Source organism: Oncorhynchus mykiss, chromosome 6 (genome assembly GCF_013265735.2).
Source record: "Oncorhynchus mykiss isolate Arlee chromosome 6, USDA_OmykA_1.1, whole genome shotgun sequence".
NCBI lineage: Eukaryota > Metazoa > Chordata > Actinopteri > Salmoniformes > Salmonidae > Oncorhynchus > Oncorhynchus mykiss.
Window position 1 is genome coordinate 83,862,068 of NC_048570.1, and position 7,500 is coordinate 83,869,567.

Sequence of the window (7,500 nt, forward strand, 5' to 3'; positions counted from 1 at the left end):
AGAGTACTGTCAGACATCTGTCCTAACACAACATGTCTAATACCACCCATAATGGATTACACAGAGAGTACTGTCAGACATCTGTCCTAAAGAAACATGTCTAATACCACCCATAATGGATTACACAGAGAGTACTGTCAGACATCTGTCCTAACACAACATGTCTAATACCACCCATAATGGATTACACAGAGAGTACTGTCAGACATCTGTCCTAACGCAACATGTCTAATACCGCCCATAATGGATTACACAGAGAGTACTGTCAGACATCTGTCCTAAAGAAACATGTCTAATACCACCCATAATGGATTACACAGAGAGTACTGTCAGACATCTGTCCTAATACAACATGTCTAATACCACCCATAATGGATTACACAGAGAGTACTGTCAGACATCTGTACCAAAGAAACATGTCTAATACCACCCATAATGGATTACACAGAGAGTACTGTCAGACATCTGTCCTAAAGAAACATGTCTAATACCACCCATAATGGATTACACAGAGAGTACTGTCAGACATCTGTCCTAACACAACATGTCTAACACCACCCATAATGGATTACACAGAGAGTACTGTCAGACATCTGTCCTAACACAACATGTCTAATACCACCCATAATGGATTACACAGAGAGTACTGTCAGACAGCTGTCCTAAAGAAACATGTCTAATACCACCCATAATGGATTACACAGAGAGTACTGTCAGACATCTGTCCTAACACAACATGTCTAATACCACCCATAATGGATTACACAGAGAGTACTGTCAGACAGCTGTCCTACAGAAACATCTCTAATACCACCCATAATGGATTACACAGAGAGTGCTGTCAGACATCTGTCCTAACACAACATGTCTAATACCACCCATAATGGATTACACAGAGAGTACTGTCAGACATCTGTCCTAACACAACATGTCTAATACCACCCATAATGGATTACACAGAGAGTACTGTCAGACATCTGTCCTAACACAATATGTCTAATACCACCCATAATGGATTACACAGAGAGTACTGTCAGACATATGTCCTAACACAACATGTCTAATACCACCCATAATGGATTACACAGAGAGTACTGTCAGACATATGTCCTAACACAACATGTCTAATACCACCCATAATGGATTACACAGAGAGTACTGTCAGACATCTGTCCTAACACAACATGTCTAATACCACCCATAATGGATTACACAGAGAGTACTGTCAGACATCTGTCCCAAAGAAACATGTCTAATACCACCCATAATGGATTACACAGAGAGTACTGTCATACATCTGTCCTAACACAATATGTCTAATACCACCCATAATGGATTACACAGAGAGAGTACTGTCAGACAGCTGTCCTAACACAACATGTCTAATACCACCCATAATGGATTACACAGAGAGTACTGTCAGACATCTGTCCTAACACAACATGTCTAATACCACCCATAATGGATTACACAGAGAGTACTGTCAGACATCTGTCCTAACACAACATGTCTAATACCACCCATAATGGATTACACAGAGAGTACTGTCAGACATCTGTCCTAACACAACATGTCTAATACCACCCATAATGGATTACACAGAGAGTACTGTCAGACATCTGTCCTAAAGAAACATGTCTAATACCACCCATAATGGATTACACAGAGAGTACTGTCAGACATCTGTCCTAAAGAAACATGTCTAATACCACCCATAATGGATTACACAGAGAGTACTGTCAGACATCTGTCCTAACACAACATGTCTAATACCACCCATAATGGATTACACAGAGAGTACTGTCAGACAGCTGTCCTAAAGAAACATGTCTAATACCACCCATAATGGATTACACAGAGAGTACTGTCAGACATCTGTCCTAACACAACATGTCTAATACCACCCATAATGGATTACACAGAGAGTACTGTCAGACAGCTGTCCTAAAGAAACATGTCTAATACCACCCATAATGGATTACACAGAGAGTACTGTCAGACATCTGTCCTAACACAACATGTCTAATACCACCCATAATGGATTACACAGAGAGTACTGTCAGACAGCTGTCCTAACACAACATGTCTAATACCACACATAATGGATTACACAGAGAGTACTGTCAGACAGCTGTCCTAACACAATATGTCTAATACCACCCATAATGGATTACACAGAGAGTACTGTCAGACATCTGTCCTAAAGAAACATGTCTAATACTGAGACGAGCAGAGAAGCTACAAGGACACTCATGATTCCCGAATGTATGAAGCGTCTCAGATCAGGAGTGCTGATCTAGGATCAGGTCCCCCTGTAATCCTGTTCAGTATGTGTTAAACTAATGAAAGCTAATGCATGAATTAGTTGTGTTACTAATCCATCATGTGACTTTGTGTTAAGGTTTAGAGAACACAGAAGAACTAATTAGTCCACTGTGACATATTGACAGAGATTCACGCTAAGCTTTAGATAAATCAAATTCATTCATTCATTCTCTATGAATGCCTTTGATTTCTGTAGGAACTGTGACAGGTGCGCACACACACACACACACACACACACACACACACACACACACACACTTCTGAGTTTTGAGACCCATGTAGGGAGTGATAAATGGTTGTATTTCCATCTCAAAGTAGTTTATCCTGAGACTAGTTCATACAGCACGACTACATGTTATTGGAAAATTTAGCAAATTCATTGAAAATGTGAAATTAATATCTAATTTACATTATGTATTCACACTCCTGAGTCAATATATATTAGAGTCACAGCAGTGGTTACAGCTGGGAGTCTTTCTGGGTAACTTTGTGGGTAACTTTGTCAAGGTTCTGGGTAACTTTGTCAAGTTGGTAGATGATAATTCCTAGATAACGGCATTTTCATGCCATAGATTTTCAAGCCGATGTAAGTCAAAACTGTAACTTGGCCACTCAGGAACATTCAATGCCATCTTGGTAAGCAACTCCAGTGAATATTTGGCCTTGTGTTTTAGGTTACTGTTCCACTGAAAGGTGAATTTGTCTCCCAGTGTCTGTTGGAAAGCAGACAACCAGGTTTTCCTCTAGGATTAGCCCTATTTAGTTTATTTTATCCTTAAAAAGACTCCCTAGACCTTGTCAATGATAAGCATACCCTTAACATGATGCAGCAACCACGAAATATGAAAATATGGAGTGGTACTCGGTGATGTGTTGTGTTGGATTTGCTCCAAAACATAACACTTTGTATTCAGGACAGTTCATTTCTTTGCAGTGTTACTTTAGTGCCTTATTGCAAACAGGATGCATGTTTTTTTACATTTTTATTATTTACAGGCCTCCGTCTTTTCACTCTGTCATTTAGATTAGTATTGTGGAGCAATTATAATGTTGGTGAGCCATCCTCAGTTTTCTCCTACTACAGCCATTAAACTCTGTAACTGTTTTAAAGTCACCATTGGGCTCATGGTGAAATCCCTGAGCGGTTTCCTTCCTCTCCGGCAACTGAGTTAGGAAGGTGGCCTGTATCTTTGTATTGACTGTGTGTATTGATACAACACCCAAAGTGTAATTAATAACTTCATGCTGAAAGGGATATTCAATGTCTGCCTTTTTTATGTTGACCCTTCTACCAATATGTGCCCTTCTTTGCGAGGCATTGGAAAACCTCCCTGGTCTTTACAGTTGACAGGACCTTACAGATAATTGTATGTGCTGAGTACAGAGATGAGGTAGTCCTTCAAAAAACATCTTAAACACTATTATTACACACAAAGTGAGGCTTGCCATAACAAATGGGTTGATTACTTATTGATTCAAGACATTTCACCTTTTTATTTGTAATTAATTAGTAAACATAATTCATAACATAACACTGTGACGTTATGGGGTATTGTGTGTAGGCCAGTGACACAACATCTCAGTTTAATCCATTTTAAATTCAGGCTGTTAAACAACAAAACGTGGAAAAAGGCGAGGGGTGTGAATACTTATTGAAGGTACTGTCGTTAACTAGGCCGGGATTCAAATCAGATGCACTTTCAACAAGTACACAGCACTTAACATGGGCAATTTCTACTTGAACCTACATCTGCAGAGTTAACCATGAATGTGATCGCTGTGAACGTTTGGGATATTGCCCTTGAAAAGGTGCATTGTTGGTTGTGCAATGCACTTGTTGGTAACATAAAAAATCTTGGCCCTAGTTAGTTAGTAGGTTTGGTATTAGGTAAGTCATAGAGTATATATTACATTAAATAAATTATGATAGTACTGAACAAAACATCAAAAGCAAAAATGTTTATGTATATAAATATTGAATACCCCTGTCATGGTAGACAGGTTGACATGTATTCCTATCTATGTAGGGAGTGGTTCAGGAGGGGCCAATTTGGTCCACAGGCAGTCCCAGAAGGCTGGCTGCAGAGCCGGGTCCTGGGGCCAGTCCAGGTAGGTCCTGGGGCCAGTCCAGGTAGGTCCTGGGGCCAGTCCAGGTAGGTCCTGGGGCCAGTCCAGGTAGGTCCTGGGGCCAGTCCAGGTAAGTCCTGGGGCCAGTCCAGGTAGGTCCTGGTCTTGGCCAGCCTGGCCAGGCGGTGGTGGCCAGACAGCTGCCTAGGGGGGTATGTCCTCCAGGAAGACCAGGATAAGGATGTCTGTGTGCTCCACCAGCAGATGCCAGGTGTCCAGTCGCAGCTCCAAGGAGCACCAGCTACTGCGCAGGTAGTGACGACTCACCAGACCCTGAGCGTGGCGGCTGCCGTAGAGGCCGTCTGTGCTGTTATCCATGATTTCCTTCCCCAGCTGGAAGTCCCTACTGTGCAGACAGAGACACAGAAAGGGAGGCCCGGCAGCAGCTGCTCCATCACCCAGCGCTCGTCTCTACCACTGTATGACACAAAGGCATCATAGTGGTAGCGCCCTCTGGGGTTGGGCCTCTGCACCACCTCTTCTAGTCAACTATGTGCAATGTGGCAGAAGGCCAGCAGGTGGTCCCCAGCCAGCTGATGGGGCAGCACCACCAGTATGGAGAGGAGCAGGTCCAGGGAGGTGCAGATAAACAGGACAAAACGCACATCCAGGGAACAGTGGGCCTCCGAGTACCTGCGGAGATTCTGGATACCATTTTCATTTTTGCATGTCATCTCCAGCTCTCCCTCAAGCCAAAATATGACCTGGACATGTTGCTGTCTCCTGGCCCAGTTGTCCAGCCAGGCATTATCACAGCTGCAGTGCAGGTGAGGACCAGAGAACTCCATAAACCTCAGGAAGGTGAGGGGCTCTGGAAAGCTGTCCAACATGCTGAACTCCTCTATAGCATGACATTTAATCACACTGAGGGACTGCAGGTCTCTGCTCAGCTCCTCCTCCAGAGTGAGGATTCTATTCGATAAGATTCAGGCTCTCCAGTCTGGATAAATTGTGGAACATGATACCCAGAGCTGGCTGAACGATGAGGTCCACTTTCATCAGTGTCAGACACCTTAGCTGCACAAGCCTGTTCAGGTCACTCATGTCCACAAACTCTGGTGAGAAAAACAACTGGAACTCAAACTGGAACTCAAACTCCTGCAGAGAGGTGAAGTACTTTGCAGCAAAGTGAGACCCACACAGGATATATCTGTCATGGCCTTGAGGTAGACAACTGACTGGAAGAATGGTCTCCAGCAGTCTTGAAGATCACATTAGATGGAGTAGTGAGCTGAAGGACAAAGTCTTGTTTTGGGGTGCTGTCCATGGTGATGTTGAGAGTAAGGGAAGACACCAAATATATGGGTCAGATTTCAACTTGTCTGTGACTCACTAGGAAGAGGAGGAAAGTCTAAATATATGTTAGTTAGGGAGGTGAGGTGGATGAATGCTGATGTTTATGACTGGGTTATATTAAAGTGTTAGGGTTTCCAAGCTGTGTAGGGCAAAGAAACTGTTCTCTGTAATCTGAGAAATCCTGTTATCACCTAGGTATAATCCCTCTGTCTCAGCCTCCAGTGTTTATGCTGCAGTAGTTTGTGTCGGGGGGCTAGGGTCAGTTTATTATATCTGGAGTACTTCTCCTGTCCTATTCGGTGTCCTGTGTGAATCTAAGTGTGCGTTCTCTAATTCTCTCCTTCTCTCTTTCTTTCTCTCTCTCGGAGGACCTGAGCCCTAGGACCATGCCCCAGGACTACCTGACAGGATGACTCCTTGCTGTCCCCAGTCCACCTGGCCGTGCTGCTGCACCAGTTTCAACTGACCTGAGCCCTAGGACCATGCCCCAGGACTACCTGACATGATGACTCCTTGCTGTCCCCAGTCCACCTGACCGTGCTGCTACTCCAGTTTTAACTGTTCTGCCTTATTATTATTCGACCATGCTGGTCATTTATGAACATTTGAACATCTTGGCCATGTTCTGTTATAATCTCCACCCGGCACAGCCAGAAGAGGACCGGCCACCCCACATAGCCTGGTTCCTCTCTAGGTTTCTTCCTAGGTTTTGGCCTTTCTAGGGAGTTTTTCCTAACCACCGTGCTTCTACACCTGCATTGCTTGCTGTTTGGGGTTTTAGGCTAGGTTTCTGTACAGAACTTTGAGATATCAACTGATGTACGAAGGGCTATATAAATACATTTGATTTGATTTGATTTGATATAAGAACCTCCGTTTACCATGTCCCTTAAATAGATTTTATTGCATTTTAAATCCAGCCATTTCAGATGTATCAAACAGAACTGCTCTGAGGTGGTTTGTGATGTGAAAGTAACACAAGGCAAGTCTCCTCAGCCATGAGACAAGACCCCCGGAGGGTCACAAAGGGCATTGAGCTCATATTGATATTGAAATGAACAGAAACCTCCATGTCGTTTAGATTCTTCAAATAGTGGATCAAGCTCAAATCAACACTGTCCTCAACACCAGGAGAAAGGTGGATGTTGAGCACCTGAAGTCCATGACAGTTTCTCACTGCCGACGCTGAATGGTTCATCGTTTCAAGGTTCCAGAAATCAAGTTCTGTCATTGAGAGTCTCAACACTGTTTCACAAACAGACTCAAAATAAATGCGTTTCTTGTTGAAAAGAAAAGGAAAGCAGTATACTGATACCAGACTGAAGAAGCTGTGTCTGTGGCTCATCAATGTTTGGCAAACTAAGATTTGAGATGTTTTTAAAGCATCCAAATGCTCCATTTTCTAACCGGCGAGCGTCAAGAAATGAAAAACTCACCTCTTGAAGACGATGGAAATAAGGAAGTTCAAAACAGCTCTGTTGGTGTCAGAGCAGTTCTGATGTCTCAAAATGACTCTGTTCTGATGTAAAGTGCAGGTTCGTCAGTGACTGTGACATATCGACTATCCTACATATCAAGTCAGACAGTTCCTTTGTACAGCTGTAGACTGAGTGGTAGGTTGGTTAACAAATGTCCAATGAGATTGATGATTGATATTCAGAATGCTCCTCTGTCCAATGGGATGAGGCGTTGTTGGGATTAGATGTCCAATGGAATAAAGAACCGCTGTTGTTCCACTGCTGTGTCTGTTAG

General features: G+C 43.2%; 1 protein-coding gene and 1 pseudogene across 3 annotated transcripts in view; both read right to left on the reverse strand.

The window, feature by feature from the left end:
* Positions 1 to 7,500, reverse strand: part of LOC118964944 (cell migration-inducing and hyaluronan-binding protein-like) — a 155,778-nt gene that overhangs the window by 105,845 nt on the left and 42,433 nt on the right. The gene's annotated exons all lie outside the window — the stretch shown is intronic.
* LOC110526992 lies at positions 4,341 to 6,632 on the reverse strand (annotated as a pseudogene).